Genomic DNA, 17,855 nt, shown 5'->3' on the forward strand with positions numbered 1-17,855 from the left:
GCACTGACAGAGATTAACAGAGTATGCAATTAGATTTAAATGCTGTAATTGGAACATGCTGTTAAGTGCCTACCATCAGTCCTGGGTCTCCCCTTATGGCAAGCGAGTCTCTCCTTAGGTTGCTCTGTAAATTTAACACTCTCCTCACCAGCCACAACACCCCCGCCACATATGCAGAGAGCAAGGAGGCCCAACACTATTATGAAGTCGTCATGGATTATGCTGCACACTTCCATGCTACTTTATAGTTTCTAAATGCTTTCGAATCTAGTTAGAGCTTTCGAGCTTTATAACAGCCTATCAGGAAAGGAGGACAGATATGGGCAGGGATGCCCATGGATTGATACATGTGCAAAGGTCTGTCCAGGTCTACATGTCTAGCCTGTGGATGAATCAGGAATCTAAACTAGGTCTCTTGACCCCAAGGTCCATGTGCTTTCCTTCATGCCAGGTTGCCTCCATAAGTTGTGATCTGAAACTAATTTTGCCAGCTGGACACTTCTTTCAGGAGGTAAAGCTCCTGGGACCACACAGGACCACCTACCACATTTTGATCTCTGTTACCCTCATGCCCTCAGGCCTCCACCAACAAGATAACCATTTTAAAAAATATATATTTTATTGATTTTTTACAGAGAGGAAGGGAGAGGGATAGAGAGTTAGAAACATCGATCAGCTACCTCCTGCAAACTCCCTACTGGGGATGTGCCTGCAACCAAGGTATATGCCCTTGACCGAAATCGAACCTGGGACCCTTGAGTCCACAGGCCGACACTCAATCCACTGAGCCAAACCAGTTTCGGCAAGATAACCATTTTTAATCAATGACAATACCACAGGGTGAGGTCAAGCCATCACCAATGTGCTTGTTGAATAACCACTATGTGCCAAAACATCAATAAGGACCATATAAGAAAAATCTTTAAAAGGATTTTAAAATTTCATTGACTATTTCTGGTTGTGTGACTCAGTTTACCACCACCACCACCCCCACCACCCCGCCCCCGCCATACAAAGTAGTATAAAAACGAAATTAATAGTTAACATTTGCCAAGATAATTATTATGTGCCAGGTCTTGTATAGATACTCTCTATATATACTAACTCTTTGATTTTAAAAGTTAGTTTCCAAATTTCCCATGTGGTTTCAGGATTCCAGTCTGGCGCTATAGAGGACATTGAGAAGTGGAGAGGGTTCACTGTATGGCTCTCAGGGTCGGCCCTACAAACTTTACCCAGAAAGAGAACATGAAAAGTTTGGGCTTGCTTATTCGTAGATTTTGAAGGTTTGGGGTGTCTTAAAATATATATATAAAAACATTCAAAATTCAAAAAGTAGAAAAATGTATTGAAGGAAATGTCTTTCTCTTCTTCAAATTCCCCAGCTGCCTAGTACACCTCTCTCCAACAGAAAAAGCAAATCAAAGCAACAGGAAAAGTTATCAGAGTCACTGAGTCTCCGTGTGTCCTTCCAGAGGTTATGTTCAATGAATACAGAAGCACATCTGAGTATTTATTCTTTTTTCCACTCTCCTTCCATACCATACGCACTGTTCTATGTCTTGATTTTTCACTTAAAATGCAACTTGATGATCTTTCCAGATTATTTTCTAAAAAGCTTCAGCTATAAAATTCCATCTAACCCAGCTGTGGGCAAACTACGGCCCACGGGCCGAATCCGGCCTGTTTGAAATGAATAAAACTAAAAAAAAAAAAAAAAAAAAAAAAAAAGACCGTACCCTTGTATGTAATGATGTTTACTTTGAATTTATATTAGTTCACACAAACACTCCATCCATGCTTTTGTTCCGGCCCTCCAGTACAGTTTAAGAACCCATTGTGGCCCTCGAGTCAAAAAGTTTGCCCACCCCATTCTAACCAGTTCTCTGTTGATGAACATTTAGGTTATTTCCCATCATTTGCTATGAAGAATAATATTGCATGTGTCATCTTTCACACAGGCAAATATATCTATAATAGTTTCTTGGAAGTAGAATCGCAGAGTCAAAGGATGATTTCTTTATAATTTGTTTGATGTTGTTTAAATTGTCCCAACATGCCTCCCACGGGAGTGTTTCCACACAATCTTGGTAACATGAGGTATCATTAAATGTTTACATTTTTGCTAATTTGATAGATAAAAATGATATATGATTATAATTTTAATTTCCATTCCCCTATTATGAATAAAATCAAGTGACTTTCCCTTTAATAAGAGTCTTTAATTTTGAATTTCCCTTTTCTATGACCAGGTATACATATCATTTGCCCATTTTCCTACCATGTCTATGATCTGCTCTATTTTGATTGGTAAGAGCTATTTATATATCGGCCAGATTAGCCCTTTTTCTGTGATAAATTGAAGATATTTTGCCCGGGGTAATTTGTCTTTTGATTCTGCTTATAGCATTTTTTGCATACATATTTTTAAAGACATAAAGTGAGATATACCTTTTTATTTTCCTCTTCTGGCTTTTGCATTTTATATAACTGAAAAGATTTTTTTTCTCATTGCAGGGTAATGAAATAATTCTTACATTTTTCTGCTGTTTTTATGGTTTTGTTACTTTTTTAAAATGTATTCTATTGTTGAGAGTATTACAAATGTCTCCCATTTTCCTTCCTTCTCCCCACTCCACCAATCTCCCACCCCATCCCAGGCCTTCACCTGTCTATTGTCTATGTCCATGGGCTAAGCATATATGCTTCATTTATTACTTTTTAATCTTTGATGTATTTGGTATGAATATGAATCCAATTATTTTCCAAATGGCTACCCAGTTATTACTAGTATGGACTAGTCTGTTCCTCCCCTCTCTCCCCCCCACCCTCCCCACCCCCCACAACTTATTTGAATGGCTAACTTTATTACATCCTAACTTTTACGTATACTTGAACTCCATATATATTTGGATTTTCTGTTCTATTCCATTGATCTAGTTTATCAGCCAATGACTCACTGACTTACTAAAGCCTTGTGATGTGCTGTAATATATTCCAGGACAGGTGCTTCCTTTGTCTTTGTTCTGGGTATTCTTACTTGCTTCTTTTTACATAAGAACATTTTTAAAGTCTCTTGGTATTTTTATTATAACTGTATTTGATTTATAAATTAATGTAGGGGGAAACTACATCTTATTGGGTTGTGACTAATGTGATGAACTAGAAAGAACATAGAATTTGGACTCAATCATACCTACAATCAAATGCCGGCTCTGCTTCCCTGATAGACCCAATACTTAACACAATTTCCTCATCTGTAAAATGGAGAGAAGAATAGATAACATGCAGTTTATGTTGAACATAAAGTAAGATAATCTATGTAATGAGCAAGCATATTGGTGAATAAGAGATTTTTAAAAATGACTTCCCTTCCCCCACTCTTTTAACTCCCTCCTTTATCAAGAACTTATACACTAGAATAGGGAATAAAGTGAGAACACACACATACACACTACAGGGGGTGGGAGAAGGGTGCCTAGGACTGTGTTAAGAACATTGGATTTAGAGCCAGACAGAACTGGATTCTAACCCCAGGCTGGCCAAGGTCTGAACAAGTCACCATGGCATGTAATCCAAATCACTAAGTCTTAGTTTCCTTGTCCGTAAGATGGAATAATAATACTATTTCATACAGTTAGGAAAGAAAGAGAAATACACATGAAGCACCTAGGGTACCCCCAATGCAGCAGTGGTACTCCCAGTGTCCTTGCTCCTGCCTGAGAGCTACACAGTTGACAGCTGATATAGGATTACCTCCTGGCTGCCAAAAATTCTCCCCTTCAGTCAGACCTCCTCCCACGGAATGGAGAATTCCAGCTCTCTGCTTAGGAAACACAACACAAAGCCCCATCCCACTCTACTTTCTTCCTGACCTCTAATCCTCCCAGCCATGTGGAATCCTCACTGAAGTACTTAATCATGTGCTGTCATAAAAGGTTACTCAACATGTCGGTGTGCTATGATCCACTCACCAAAGCACCCTGTCTCTTGCTATTCTTTTATTTCTAAAAGCATCACTCAATAAATTGAACCCAATGTCAGCAAGAAATTTAATGCTCTAAATCATGTAATTTTAGGGTTGGAATGTTTTTTTCTTAATTAATTTTTTATAACAGTATAGTTGCTATACAATCTTATTAATTTTTTAAAATATATTTTATTGATTTTTTACAGAGAGGGAGAGAGAGAGATAGAGAGCTAGAAACATCGATGAGAGAGAAACATCGATGAGAGAGAAACATTGGTCAGCTGCCTCCTGCACACCCCCCACTGGGTATGTGCCCGCAACCAAGGTACATGCCCTTGACTGGAATCAAACCTGGGACCTTTCAGTCCGCAGGCCGATGCTCTATCCACTGAGCCAAACTGGTTACAGCACTATACAATCTTATATTGGTTAAATTTGTGTTAGGTGTACAATATAGCGATTCAACATTTTTATAGCTTACGATGTGATCACTGTACTAATTCTAGTAATCATTTGTCACTGTGTAAATTTATCAGAATATTACTTACTATATTCCCCTTCCCCTTTTCACTCATCCCCTAACCCACTCCCTTCCAGTAACCATCACTTTGGTTTCTATTTCTATGAGTCTGTTTTGTTTGTCTGCTTTGTTTTGTTTTTAGATTCCATATATAAGTGAAACCATATGGTATTTGTCTTCCTCTGCCTGATTTATTTCACTTAGCACAAATACCCTCTACATTCATCCATATTGTCATAAATGGCAAGATTTCATTTTTTATTAATGCAAAATATTCCATTGTATATATGTACCACATCTTTCTTATCCTTTCATCTATCAATGGTCACCTAAATTGCTTCTATGTCTTGCATATTATAAACAACGCTTCAATGAACATAAGGGTACATATATCTCTTTGAATCAGTGTTCTTATTTTTTAAAATAAATACTCAGAAGTGGAATTAGAAATTTATTGAATGGTGTGATATGTGAGTCCCCTCGAATACAGTTGATTAATCTGTTTGAAAAACTCCACCAAAAGATTCTACTTCTCACCACAGCATGTCCCCACTGGAATATTTCCTCTGCCCCAGGGCCTTTGCATGGCTCTTCTTGATCCCTGGAACACTCTTCCCCACTTCCTCTCTTTACCTTTTTTAATCCTACTCCTATGATACTTAAAAATTTCAGATCACTCATCTCTTCTACTAAGAAGCCTTCCCTGACCCCACAGGCTAGATCAGTATCCCCCTAAAATGAATCCCCCACTATACCTGCCCACTCTTTTTTTTACTATACTTAATCACAGTTAGTACTTATTCACATTTGTCTTCAAATTCACCATTTGAAAAATAAACATATTTATCAGCCACTAGATTACAAAATTCATAAAACCAAAAGCAACTCTATTTGTGCACATCATATCACCAGTACCTGAGTCTGCACCTGGCCCATCATTGCTTTTTAATAAATGTTTGTTGAAACAACTAGTTAGTGGATTAAACAAAGACTAAGTGCCTCCTAGTAAGGCTATACTTTTATACTATCTGCATCCTGGTATCCCTGCCTCAGCTCAATCACAAAGTGAGTTTCCATCTCTTTCCACCCTGTCCTAATATCTTACCTGGATGGTAGACAACCTGCAACTAAACATGGCCCATTTGCTCTGCTATTGGAGAGGAATCTCTCCTTCCCTTTTCTTCCAGGCAAGCGGTCTACCCACTCCCACGCCCACCTCACCCAGAAACACACAGCGGATTTATAAGTCGCTTATCTATAATGTAAATACTTTCTCTACATGTAAGTGTAATGTGTTTTACAATGATAAACCCAGAGTTCTATAGAAGGCTAAGAATTTCGGATCTATTGCCTTTAGACCCATTGCCTTAGGAACAATCCTCGCCCTTCCTCTGCTCTGTACCACAGCGTGGGCTCACCTCCACAGCCTGTAGCTCACAGGCGAGGTACAGATGAGACTAGAGGACAAGAGGAAGGGGCAGCCAGAGCATTCTCTACCCCTTTCTCTAGGCTCAGGGGCTGTATTATTTCCATAGCTGCACATCCCATGTGACAGGCCTGCAGGGGTCAAGCTTGCCCTGGTGACCGCTGCCTCTGAGCTCCAGAAAAACTCACCTCCTTTGGTCCTTGTAAACAGGAAGAGGTAGGGCAGTAATGGCGAACCTACGACACGTGTGTCAGGTGATACGCGAACTCATTTTTTTGGTTGCTTTTTCTTTGTTAAATGGCATTTAAATATATAAAATAAATATCAAAAATATAAGTCTTTGTTTTACTATGGTTGCAAATATCAAAAAAATTTCTATATGTGACATGGCATCAGAGTTAAGTTAGGGTTTTTCAAAATGCTGACACGCCGAGCTCAAAAGGTTCGCCATCACTGAGGTAGGGCTTCCTGCTGCTGCAAATCTTAGGGTTGCCTTACATGTCTTTGCTGACTTCTTTTCTATCACCTGTATGACCAATTCCCTACATTACCAGTTGCTCAAACTGGTCATTATTTTCCCATCTGGCCTGATACAAGTAAAAGATAACAATAGAAAACTAGAGCAACTATTCTGTATATTGGTAGTTCACTTTTTCTATGGGTACTTTTAATTCCCATCTTGCATTATGAATTCTCTGTATTATTGCACCAACTCCCAAAGCACTTTCTACATATTAAAACTTCCATAAATATTTGCTGAATGAATGAATGAATGAATGAATTGAACCATGGGAGCTATAATATCTTAACTGTTTAAAGCTTTTATGTATATTAGAAAGTTGTTACACATTAATTACAATCAGTTGATAAGTTCCTCAATAACATACAAATCTGGAAGTAATGTAATTAATTCAAAATTACATAAGCAATCAAGGTGTGCTTACTTTTCCATCAATCAAGGAGTAATTACTTAGCCCTAAGAAAGCTCAAAAGGGGTTTGTATAGCCTTTAATGGGGCTTGCATAGCATATGACAACTCATGAATCAGAATAGCATTGTCAAAAGCACTAGACAATTAAGGCTGCTTAAATATCAAGCATGAAAGGTCTGTTACTTCTCAGATATTGTTATAATTTTCCTTACAGAATTTCTTTTCTTTCTTTTTTTTAGGGTTGGCAAAGCCAGCTTGGTAAAAAAAACAAACCCACTTGATTTGGCTTTTAGTTGGGGGGCATGAGAAAGAGGCAGTCCCCCAGGCAGTAAACCCCCACCCCAAGCGTGAGCTGAGGACTGGGACTGAGCCTCAGGCTGGGCTTCCTGTGCTCGCTGCTCCCCTGCACAGCTCCTTTCCCAAGGCCTGGAGGACAGGAGGGCCCACAGTAGTCATTCACTTGGGGAGGACATCAGATGATTCAGACACCAGCTTCCCATCTTGGCTCTCAATCTTGGGTCTCAATCTTCTTCGCAACCACCGTCTTGGAGGAGTTGGTGCAATTGAAGGAGCAAGAGCTCCCACCAGAGCCCAGGTTGGCCTGAAAGCTCAGGCCATAGTTGAGGTTCCCATAAAATGGGTTCATCAGCCCATTTGAGTAGCCAAGGGTGGCACTGGCGTGGATACTGATGTTCTGCATCCCAGATTCCAGCCAGTTCTCCCTCCAGAGGCTTGCAGTAGATGGTGATCTCCACATCCAGGGCCAACTTGACAGTCATGAGCTTCTGGTACTTGCACAGCTGCCGCCTTACAGAATTTCTTGAAGAGATCTTCTATTTGGGTGAAATTTTACACACACACACACACACACACACACACACACACACACAGCATCAACAGCACAATTATAACAAAAAACAACAACAACACAAATAGATAGATAGGTAGATAGATAGATAAACATATAAATGTGTAGTTTGAGATAAGAGGCGGAAGAGAAAGGTTAAATACTGCCTTAACTTAACCTGTGTCCCCTTGCAAAGCAGAAGTGAGAGGAGAACTTAAATGCAAGTAATTTGCTTAAGAGGTTATGCCCCCCAAAACCCACATGTTGGAGTCCTAATCAGAATGTGGCTGCATTTGGAGATAGGGCCTTTAAGGAGGTGATAAGGTTATATGAGGTTATTAGTGTAGGCTCTATTTCAATTTTGCTGGTCTCCCAATGAGAAAAGACTCGAACAAAGACATGTACAGAGGGAAAACCACATGAAGACAGAGGGAGAAAACAGCTATCTACAAGCCAGGGAGAGAGACCTCAGAAGAAATTAAGGCGAATGACACATTATTCTTGGACTTCTAGCCTCCAGAACTATGAGAAAATAAATTTTTAAAAAAATATATTTTATTGATTTTTTCGCAGAGAGAAAGAGAGAGTTAGAAACATTGATGAGAGAAAAACATCAATCAGCTGCCTCATGCACACCCCCTACTGGAGATGTGCCCACAACCAAGGTACATGCCCTTGACCGAAATTGAACCCAAGACCCTTCAGTTCACAGGCTGACTCTCTATCCACTGAGCCAAATAGATTAGGGCAGTGGTCAGCAAACTGTGGCCCCTTGAGTGTGGCTCTTCCACAAAATACCATGTGTGGGCACACACGTACAGTGCAATTGAAACTTTGTGGCCACATTGAAGGGGCCAAAGAGCCACATGTGGCACATGAGCCGCAGTTTGCCGACCAAGGGGTTAGGGCAAGAAAATAAAATTTTGCTGTTTAAGCCACTCAGCCTGTGATATTTCTCTTGGCTTCCCTAGGGAACTACTACAGAGGAAATCCTAGGGAGCATGAGTGAGATTCAGGAGTAGGTGAGGGAATGTAGAAAGAGCAGTGTATATTCCCCATTCCAGCATCTATTTCTTATATTACCTGGGTTTAGATCTTTTTGTCATCATACAGTCATTCATTCAACAAACATTTATTGAAACGTCAACCAAGTACCAGGCACTGTGCCTGACCTTACAGGTATAGCAGAATAAAAAGGCAACCCTTGTTCTCATGGTTGGGAACTTAGCTACAAGATCCAGCTAGTGATCCTGAAGGCTCTGCTCTCAGGCACAGCTAGGTAGCAGCATGCCTCTTACATCACACCACAGGACTCACTGGCCCAGAATCTCTGGCACCTCATCAACAGCCTGGCTGTGTGCTTCCCTTCCAGAATCCTCAGGCATCCCATCTATTTAAATTTCTTCAGCATTATTTTTTCCAGGATCTTCATGAATATAATTTTTAAAACCTAAATTATGTGTTACCATAAACAATAGCAATGCCCCCACACCGGTTAATTTTAACAGCATCTAGGAGCAGCAGGAACATGCTGCCATTTTCACTGTTCAGTATTGTGTCTGTGCATTAAGGATCAAACTTTTAGATTATTTCTAACCAGAAATAATTACTCCAAAGTGGGCAGGAGAGTAGGTAATATGGCATCAGTCATTTCTGATATTGCTGATAGCAATTACTAGTAAGAAGGTTCTGTAGCCCTCAGAAAAGGCCACTGGCATAAGATTGTTAATGCCAGAAAGGTGAGATTCTACACGTCCTGGCTTAGCCCAGCCCTGGGTTTAACAGATGAAAAAAATTGTGGCAATGTAGCATAGTAGAAAGAGCCTGGATACACAGTCGCACGGATCTGGGTCCAAATACCTACTCAGCCACTAATCCCCTGTGTGACATTGACCAAGTCACTTCACCTCTCTGAGCCAATGTGTTCATCTGTAAAATAGATCCCCTAGCTCCAAGGGTTACCATCATTTTTGCCAAGAGTTCTTTTCTACCTGGGCCATGTGAACTAAATGGTAATCCCACCCCCCAGCACTCCCTAACATTCTTCCCTGCTTTTATTTTTATCCTCAGCGCTCAATACATCTGAAACTCCATATAGATCTCCATCTTTATTTCTCTTTTCATTTACTGTACATGTTGCCGCCACTAGAATATAAAATCCAAAAGGGCAGGATTCTTGACTATTTCATTGATTGCTGAATCCCTAGCACACAGTGGGAATTCAAAGAGTATTTGTTGAATAATTCAGTTCATGAATGAATGGATAAAACATTAAAAGACAGCCGTTAAAAGTTAGCTGAATGATGCAACGGACCACAAGTCTAGGTTAAATAGCTGGCAGAATGATACCAGTACCAAATGGAGATGCTACCAACAAGCTGTGGCATTTTCTCATGAGGAAAACTAAGATTTGGCTGATACTTGACCACAAAGTGCTTTTTTAACAATAGCATCAATTATTCTGGGCGAGTATCTTCTCCATGGCATCCTAAATTTCTCACAAGTACCCAGCTGGTTGACAGACAGCCCTACTTAATAACAACCTCTGACCCTTAAAGAGCTGTTTCCTTTGCTCAAAGCACTTTCGGATACACATTCTATTAAGGCTCCATATTTTTGCAGCAAAAGGCTCTTCCCACCACTTTTATCTTGTGTGTGAGTAAGGACACAAAGATTACAGCAGAGCACGTCTTAAAGAGGAACCAGGCCAGCAAATGAGAGAAAATGTGCAAGAGTGGGTTGGGAATAAACCAAAAAAATATATAATAACATTTGTTACTGTTAATATCACCTCACTTTTAACCCTCGGACTGAAGTGCTCTGGGATACAGCACAGGTCACACAGAGATGGCACAGCAAGGGAAGAAGAAGACACTTCCTAGCCACATGCACTGGCTAACTGAAGGCTGGCAGTCAATGGGGTCACAGAAGTTATGGGCAAATGGTCCTCAAAACCCAACAGGAGTTGAGCAAGTGTTTCTCCAGTGAACAGATGAGTAGATGAATGAATGAAATATTTATCGTGTCTTCATCCATACATAGTCATTAAGCGCCTCCATTGTGCCAGGTTCTATGGTAGGCATCAGAGGTACAAAGATGAATGAGACATGTAGAGGGCTTGGGCTGCATCAGTAACTGTCAAACATTTTTTAGACTTGGAATCTCCTTCAAAAGAACAAAAGCTCAATATGAAAAACAGTTTAAAGGTGAGCTCCTCCAAACTGAAAGGTTTTTGTGTGGAAGGGTAGGGAAGGGGAAGCCAAAAGGGGCCTTTGCACCTGTGGGTGTCTTAGGAAGCTCCATGGCTCCCCAGAGCATGTTTGAAAGCATTGACCCAGATGACCATTCAGGTGCCTCTATGACAGAGGTGCCAATATTCTACTGGTTGTACACCAAGCCCAATATAAGAGAGAAGGGCCCTAAGGGGTCAAAGACAAAGAGAGAAGGGTTCGGAACCCAAAAGTGTCCTCCACTGAGGGTGCTGCTATAGGCTTCCCTGGCAATCAGGGGTTTGGGAAAGCTAAGGCTTTGAGGTAGGAGACTGTCATGGACATTAGTTGTTTATATTGGCTATTCAGCATGCATCTTGTTGAACAGGAAAAAATTTCTTTTTTCTTATGGAGGCAGAAATGTTAGATACTTGCACAGGTATGAACCCAGATCTCTTCTCTTCCCTTCTCTCCTCTTCCCTTCCCTTCCCTTCCTTTCCCTTCCCTTTTCCTCTCTTGCCTCACCTTCCCATCACTTCCCTCCTCTCTTATTCCCTCCCCTCCCTTCCATCCCCTTTCCAAAACTCCTTTCCTCCCCTCTCCTTCCTTTGCCTCTCCTTGGTGGCATTTTAGTGTCTGAGGTTGCAAGGTCAGATCTTGAAACAGACACAGTGTTGGGGCTCACATAGCACTTTCCTCATTAGACCACTGAAAGCTTCCCCCCAAGCCTCCTCTGCAGCCTCCAACATTTCTGTTGACACAGGCTACTGAATGGGAGGAAGGTCAAGTGGGAGACTGGGAGGCAGGCACACTTCTCCATCAGAAGCTCACCTCAAGTCAAGCCAGAAAAGTGCCTAAAATGGGACTGCAAAAGGAAGAAGTCTGAAGAGTTTCCAATCATATCATCTTGAGATAGTTCTGAATTCTTTCTCTTTCAATATACAGCTTTTAAAAAACTCAAAGACTTTCTACCCGTGAGCCTATGTGTTTATATTTTGGGAAATGTCAGCCAAATCCAGCGGTTTCTTCCTGCTTAGGACTTTGAGTGATCTGCATCAAATGCTCTGAGAAGTCATTTTTCCTTTAAAGAACTCCTTAAAGAGGAATCCAGGTGGACTTTAGCCTGATAGCCAAATTGTTGACAAAGCACCAGAGTTTCTGATATTTCCTGGACACCAGTCCATATTGCTTTAACAGGATTTCATTCCATTGAACTTGATATTCCCTCCAAAACCATTAATCCAGTCTCAGGTACTTCTGTTGGTCAGAATTGACTTGGCAGCTGTACTTAGAGAGGTCCAGAGAGAGAGAGAAATATTCTCCTGTGTTAATTAAATGATGGTGACCAGGAAATAAAGTCCTACTTTGGGATTTAGAAGTTAGGAAACAGGGGTTCCAATGCTGAACTTGCCAACTCTCAGTTTGTGAACTTGATGTTCCCTATCTAGGAAATGGAAAATATACTTCATGGGATTTTTGTGGAGACAAAATAAAAATATATATGATTATTTGATATAAATAAGGATTTATATTATAAATATATCATCCAATAAAAGTTAGTTTCTATTGCTATTTCTTTGCTGCTGTTGTTGCTATAGAGTCAGAAGCAAGGGTGACCAGGGATGCTAGTGAAGGAAGACATGAGGATGGAAAATAAGAGCTGAGATGATGGGAAAGAAAGAGAACTTTGGAGTCAGGAGTTTCTGTTTCCCACCAGCCATGTGATTGTAGACAATCTATTTTAGCTTTCTGAAACTCCATTTTCTTATCTGTAGCATAGGGATACATTTGCAGGGATTAAATAATATGATTAATGTAAAAGCTCTGAGTATAATGCCTAGTTCATCAGTGTTAATATCCTTTCATTTTCTCCTCTTAGTAAGAAAGAGGGAGAAGCTTTTAAACTTTCAGAGATGTAAACCAAGGGTCAGCAAATACAGCCAGCAGGCCTAATGAGCCCACTGCCTGTTTTTATAAATAAGGTTTTATTGGAATACAATCATGTCCATTGTTTACTACTGTCTATGACTTTTATTTCAGAGAACATATGGCCCACAAAGCCTAAAATATTTGCTATCTGGAACTTTACAGAAAATGTCTGCTGACCTCCTATCTAAGCTATCCAAGTCCAGACTCCATATTTAGAGCTTTGGGTCAGAGTTCCATTGTTCTATGTAATCTGGCCATTTCCCATTTGTATATTCAGTCCCTCTGTCCCCTTTTTGATCATTCTTTCATTTACAGGAGGTTGACCAATTCAAGGAAGACCAGAGATTCAGATTGCCCCAGAATTGCCCAGTTGTTTCCACAGTCAATTGGACCAAAAGATCTTTTTGACCTTTTTACTGTCATGTTATCATGGTGACCATTTGATAAGGGAGCTGCTGTACAGAAGCATTTACAACTTTGTATAGAACATAATGGGCCAGTAAAACAACCACTAAGACAAAAGCAAGGGCAACTAATAGTCCCTTTAAGATTATTGGTATGAGGAATACCAATTAACCAATTCAGGAAAAGAGAACAAATCCTGTAGGCTATGAGAACTGGCCTTAGAGGATTAAGTCACCTTTTCTTAATGGTTAAGTATAGCCTGCTCTATAATGCCCACTTCAATGATCTAAGTAAACAAGGACTATTAGCAATGACACAAACACTACAATGACTAAGAGCCAACCAAAAATTTTGAGCAATGCAATTGTCCATACTACTCATACCAACAAGTTGAGACTGATCTGTTATCTACCTAGGGCAAGAGTGGTACCATTAACAACTTATTGTAGAATTAATTATATATTTCTTGCAGTCTTTTTTATTCCATTGGAAACATGGCCCACAGTATTCACATAAATAATAAGTAATTCCCAAGGAAGAGATTGATCAAAGGTGGCGCAGTTTAATGTAGAAAGAGTGACAAGAAAAGAAAAAAGAAAAAGGAAGAGTGGCATATATATCTACCAAGAATTGGTGAGGGTGGCCATTTATATTTATAGTTAATTTACTAAAGCAGACTACTGTGAAGTACTTTCATTGATCTGAACTGAGAAATTATTCCTTGTTTTCTTTTTTCTTTTCCAAAATAGGAAAATATTTTTCCCATTGTTACCTTCTGTTTACAAATTCTACAGGTATCCTTGTCAGTAAGTGCTCTGTTAGGAAGTGGGCCACCCAATTGTTTCAGCTGCAGGTCCATATATTTATTTGGAGTCCTGTCTCATTTTTTCTCTAGGGCCCTTTCAAAATGTTGCACCAAGTGTTATAGTTCAGGTAAAGGAGTGTTTTCCATTCTAACTTCTATTTTATTATTAAGTCTCCAATTAAAGAGCTGCTATTATGTCTGTGCTCACAAATGTTGTCAGAAGTTATTTTCAGATCTATCCCAAAACCTCCTACAGTGTCATATTTTCTCTGTTTGCAGAGTTAAATTATTATCCAACCAGTTTTAGTGGAAATATTTAAGGTTTCGTTTTTAGGAGACTTTCTAGGTGTTTCTTTGACCTTCAGGTTTATTGTGGAAAAAGAGATCCTATAGGTCCCTTTCTGAATCAGTCCAATCCCTTTTGCCATGCAGGATTTAGCATCTAAAGTTCCAACCAAAATGTGTAAAAGTTGATATGCCGGGTAACCCTGGGTTGTATGCGCTCAAAACAATTCTAAATTTTTCTATGAATAGTTGCTGGTCATTCCCTAAGGGTTTAGGGAAATCCTTAATTATAATTTTTAATTCAGGTTGGGTTCATGGTTTCAATTATACTATAGCTTTCATATCTGGCAAGATATATATTTACAGGTAACTGACATATTGAGGTCTTCAAGAGAGTCTTTTAGGAAAATATAGGACATCTTGTCAAGGTAAAAAGTATCAACACAGGGGCAGAAGGAGACAAATCAGAAGAATAGAGCTATATTTAGGGGGTAACTAGAGGACAAGGAAGGAAATGATTTACTAGGGAAAGGGAGTATTCTGGTACTTTAAGTTTGTCAAATTACTCATAACTTTGGCCAAAACATCTTTTAATAAGTAGCTTTTTAATCAGAATTTTGTCTGAAGGCCTTTGTACATCAGTCAAAAAAAAAAACAAAACAAAACAAATGCTACCCGTTGGGCCTTAGAAATATTAATTCCTTTTATATTTCAAGTATCTCTCAAATGAACAATTTTGTTCAACTTCAAATATTCCTCACAGTGGCCAGTGAAAGCCCAAATTATCTTGCTGAAATTATGGTACTTAGGTAAGTGAATAAATTAGGATTGTAATAAGAGTACATGCAAGATGGAGTTTTGTGTTTTTTTTTTGTGAGGCTTGGAGAAGATGCAAACTTGAACAACGTTGGGCCTTAGAAATATTAATTCCTTTTATATTTCAAGTATCTCTCAAATGAACAATTTTGTTCAACTTCAAATATTCCTCACAGTGGCCAGTGAAAGCCCAAATTATCTTGCTGAAATTATGGTACTTAGGTAAGTGAATAAATTAGGATTGTAATAAGAGTACATGCAAGATGGAGTTTTGTGTTTTTTTTTTGTGAGGCTTGGAGAAGATGCAAACTTGAACAACCCCATGAGAGCCGGCAATAGTCCGTCGAAAGCAATGCTTGTGCATTGTGTGTCTCAGGACCCTAATCTGACAGTTTGCTGTCTCTAAATGCAGGCAGCAACCACTCCGCTCACCCTCAGAAGGCAGAAAAACAAACAAACTGAGAAAAGCTAAGTGCTTAGGACAAAATATCTAGATGCAAGGAGAACTTTACCCTATTTTATTGGTGACCCACAACAAAGGCTGTATGGATGTTGGTCTGGTGAGAGCCACAAATTCACCATTCTGAGCATAGCTCACACAGCAGGCTTACAGGGCCTATGTAAAGACAGAGGAAAACAAGTAAAGGGGATGGAAGAAATGGCCTGATTTCACAAAGGATGCCAAGCAATTAGGAACTAGTAACAAAATCCGGTTACTAAATCAAGAATAGATGCTAAGAATCTCAACACGGGAGTGTGGAGTTCAGACCCAGTGCTCACTTACCTTGTAGGTACTGGCTCTTGATGCTGTAAAGCAGTGAGGAAAAGGAGCCACTCGGTGCCACCCCTGGGTGTAGGCTGGGATCCATGGTTGTGGGCAGTGCAAACCATACCTCAGAGGAACCTCCCGAAAAGCTGTGGGAATAAACAAGACTGCCCAAATGAGAGTGTGCAGAAGCTACTTATTCAGAGCTTGCTATAGCAAGGAATTAGTCATCATCACATTTGGTAGAGACTCGCAAGCAGGCAGGTGGTGGGAAATCTTTTTAGTGGGAAACACAGGCTTCAGATGTACTTTATTGGAGATTATTGGCATGAGGGAGTTGGAACCAGGTTAGAGAAGCCTCTTGTGTGACTGGTTTGTATTTGGCTTTCTCTGGTTGGTCCCGAGTTGGAAGTGGGGGCACAGCAGGGGGAATTTGGCAGTCATTGACCAAGTCCTGGGAAGACTGCTGCAGAGGTGTAGTTTGACTCCCAGGTTGCTTGCTGCAGAGGTTGTGGGTTTGAGTTCTATTGTCATATGTGGTCTGGCCATTGTTTATATATTCAGTCTCTCAGTCTTTTAAATTTTCTAGTTCATTTTCCTCTAATTGTCCCTGCTCTTTGTGTTTATAAACGCAAAATGTTGGCACAATCTAAATATCTAACACTAGGGGATTATTGGTGGCTGTTTGACTTACACCATCCAATCACTAATGTTGGACATTTAGAATTCCTGGCATCAGTTCCACGTGAAGAGGGGGATGAGATTCTGTGGGCTCTTAAATAGGCTGGCTCCTGGTTCAGTAAATTCTAGCCCCCAACACACTGGGGCTTCAGCAACACAGGGCAGTTGAAAGGCAATGAAGATACAAATTAGCTTTATGGGGATAGAAAATAATAAGTGATCATAATAGCTGGTATTTTGATTTATTCAATCTTTACAACTTCTCTAAGAATGCAGCTTCAGCTCCATTTTACAGATGAGGAAGCTGAAACAGAGAGGTTAATTTACCTTAGAGACACAACAAGTAAGTGCAAAGCAGGATTCTATCCCAGGCTGGCTACACTCTTGACAGCCAGGTTTTTAGATAACTTAACTAGGAAAAACTATTCCTGAGAGCAGCCAGAGCTGGGTCTGCAATGGTTAAGAGAACTGGATGTGGAGTCATCCAACCTGAGCTCAAATCCCAGCTCTAGCTTGTACTGGCAGTATGACTTTTAACAAGTTCATTAACGATCTAAAGTCTGAGTTCCTCATCTGCAAAATGGGGAGCATATAAGCAGAGCCAGATGGAATCTATTAGACCTTCCAAGCAGCTATCTATGATTCATCATCATATCACTGAAAATGAAATGCAGTAGGAGAAAAGAAGTATTTTCCAGAACTTCTTTCACAAAGAGTAGACTATGTTGCTAGAAGAAATATTTTAATCAATTGCTGGAAGTTGTGGAGGGGCAATATTAAGTAACAATAAATAGTTGCTAAACCACTTTCTAAGGACAGGTGTGTCTGGTTAACATGAGGACTTTGGTTTGCAGAGCACTTCATGAAATTGTGGGCCAGAGTTTAACTCTCCTGTAAAATAGAAAACTGGCTGACGCAACCAATAGCAATTCCCTTTATCCACTTCCACGCTACCCTCAACCTCTCTATAAATTCTAGAGATTTAAAGATGAGCAACTTGAAAGGGCACAAACTAGTCAGCTGCCTTGATGCCTGTGTGCCATGTTCTGGCCCAGCTAAGGTTTAACTTGCAGAAATGCTGAAAACATTAGATGCAATTAAGTGGAATCATGCAATTGCCAATATTTAACTGTTTTGACCTATCGAAATGATAATTTGGTGTGGTTTAATGTACTATAAAGTATTGAGAATACTTTAACCCAAGACCTGACCCAAAGTAATTCCTTGGAAAATGATAACTAGTCTTATTGTCAATTACAAAGAAG

The 17,855-nt window shown here is 39.9% G+C and overlaps 1 long non-coding RNA gene across 1 annotated transcript in view; it reads right to left on the bottom strand.

Moving 5' to 3' along the window:
- Positions 1 to 7,564: 7,564 nt before the first annotated feature.
- Positions 7,565 to 17,855, bottom strand: part of LOC102755761 — an 88,137-nt gene continuing 77,846 nt past the window's right edge. Inside the window, exons 6-7 of the long non-coding RNA XR_435908.2 lie at positions 15,928 to 16,058; positions 7,565 to 7,680 (exon numbers count right to left, since the gene is read on the bottom strand). This is a non-coding gene — a long non-coding RNA (uncharacterized LOC102755761). The remainder of the gene's footprint in view (positions 7,681 to 15,927; positions 16,059 to 17,855) is intronic.

This window comes from Myotis davidii, unplaced genomic scaffold (genome assembly GCF_000327345.1).
Source record: "Myotis davidii unplaced genomic scaffold, ASM32734v1 scaffold79, whole genome shotgun sequence".
NCBI lineage: Eukaryota > Metazoa > Chordata > Mammalia > Chiroptera > Vespertilionidae > Myotis > Myotis davidii.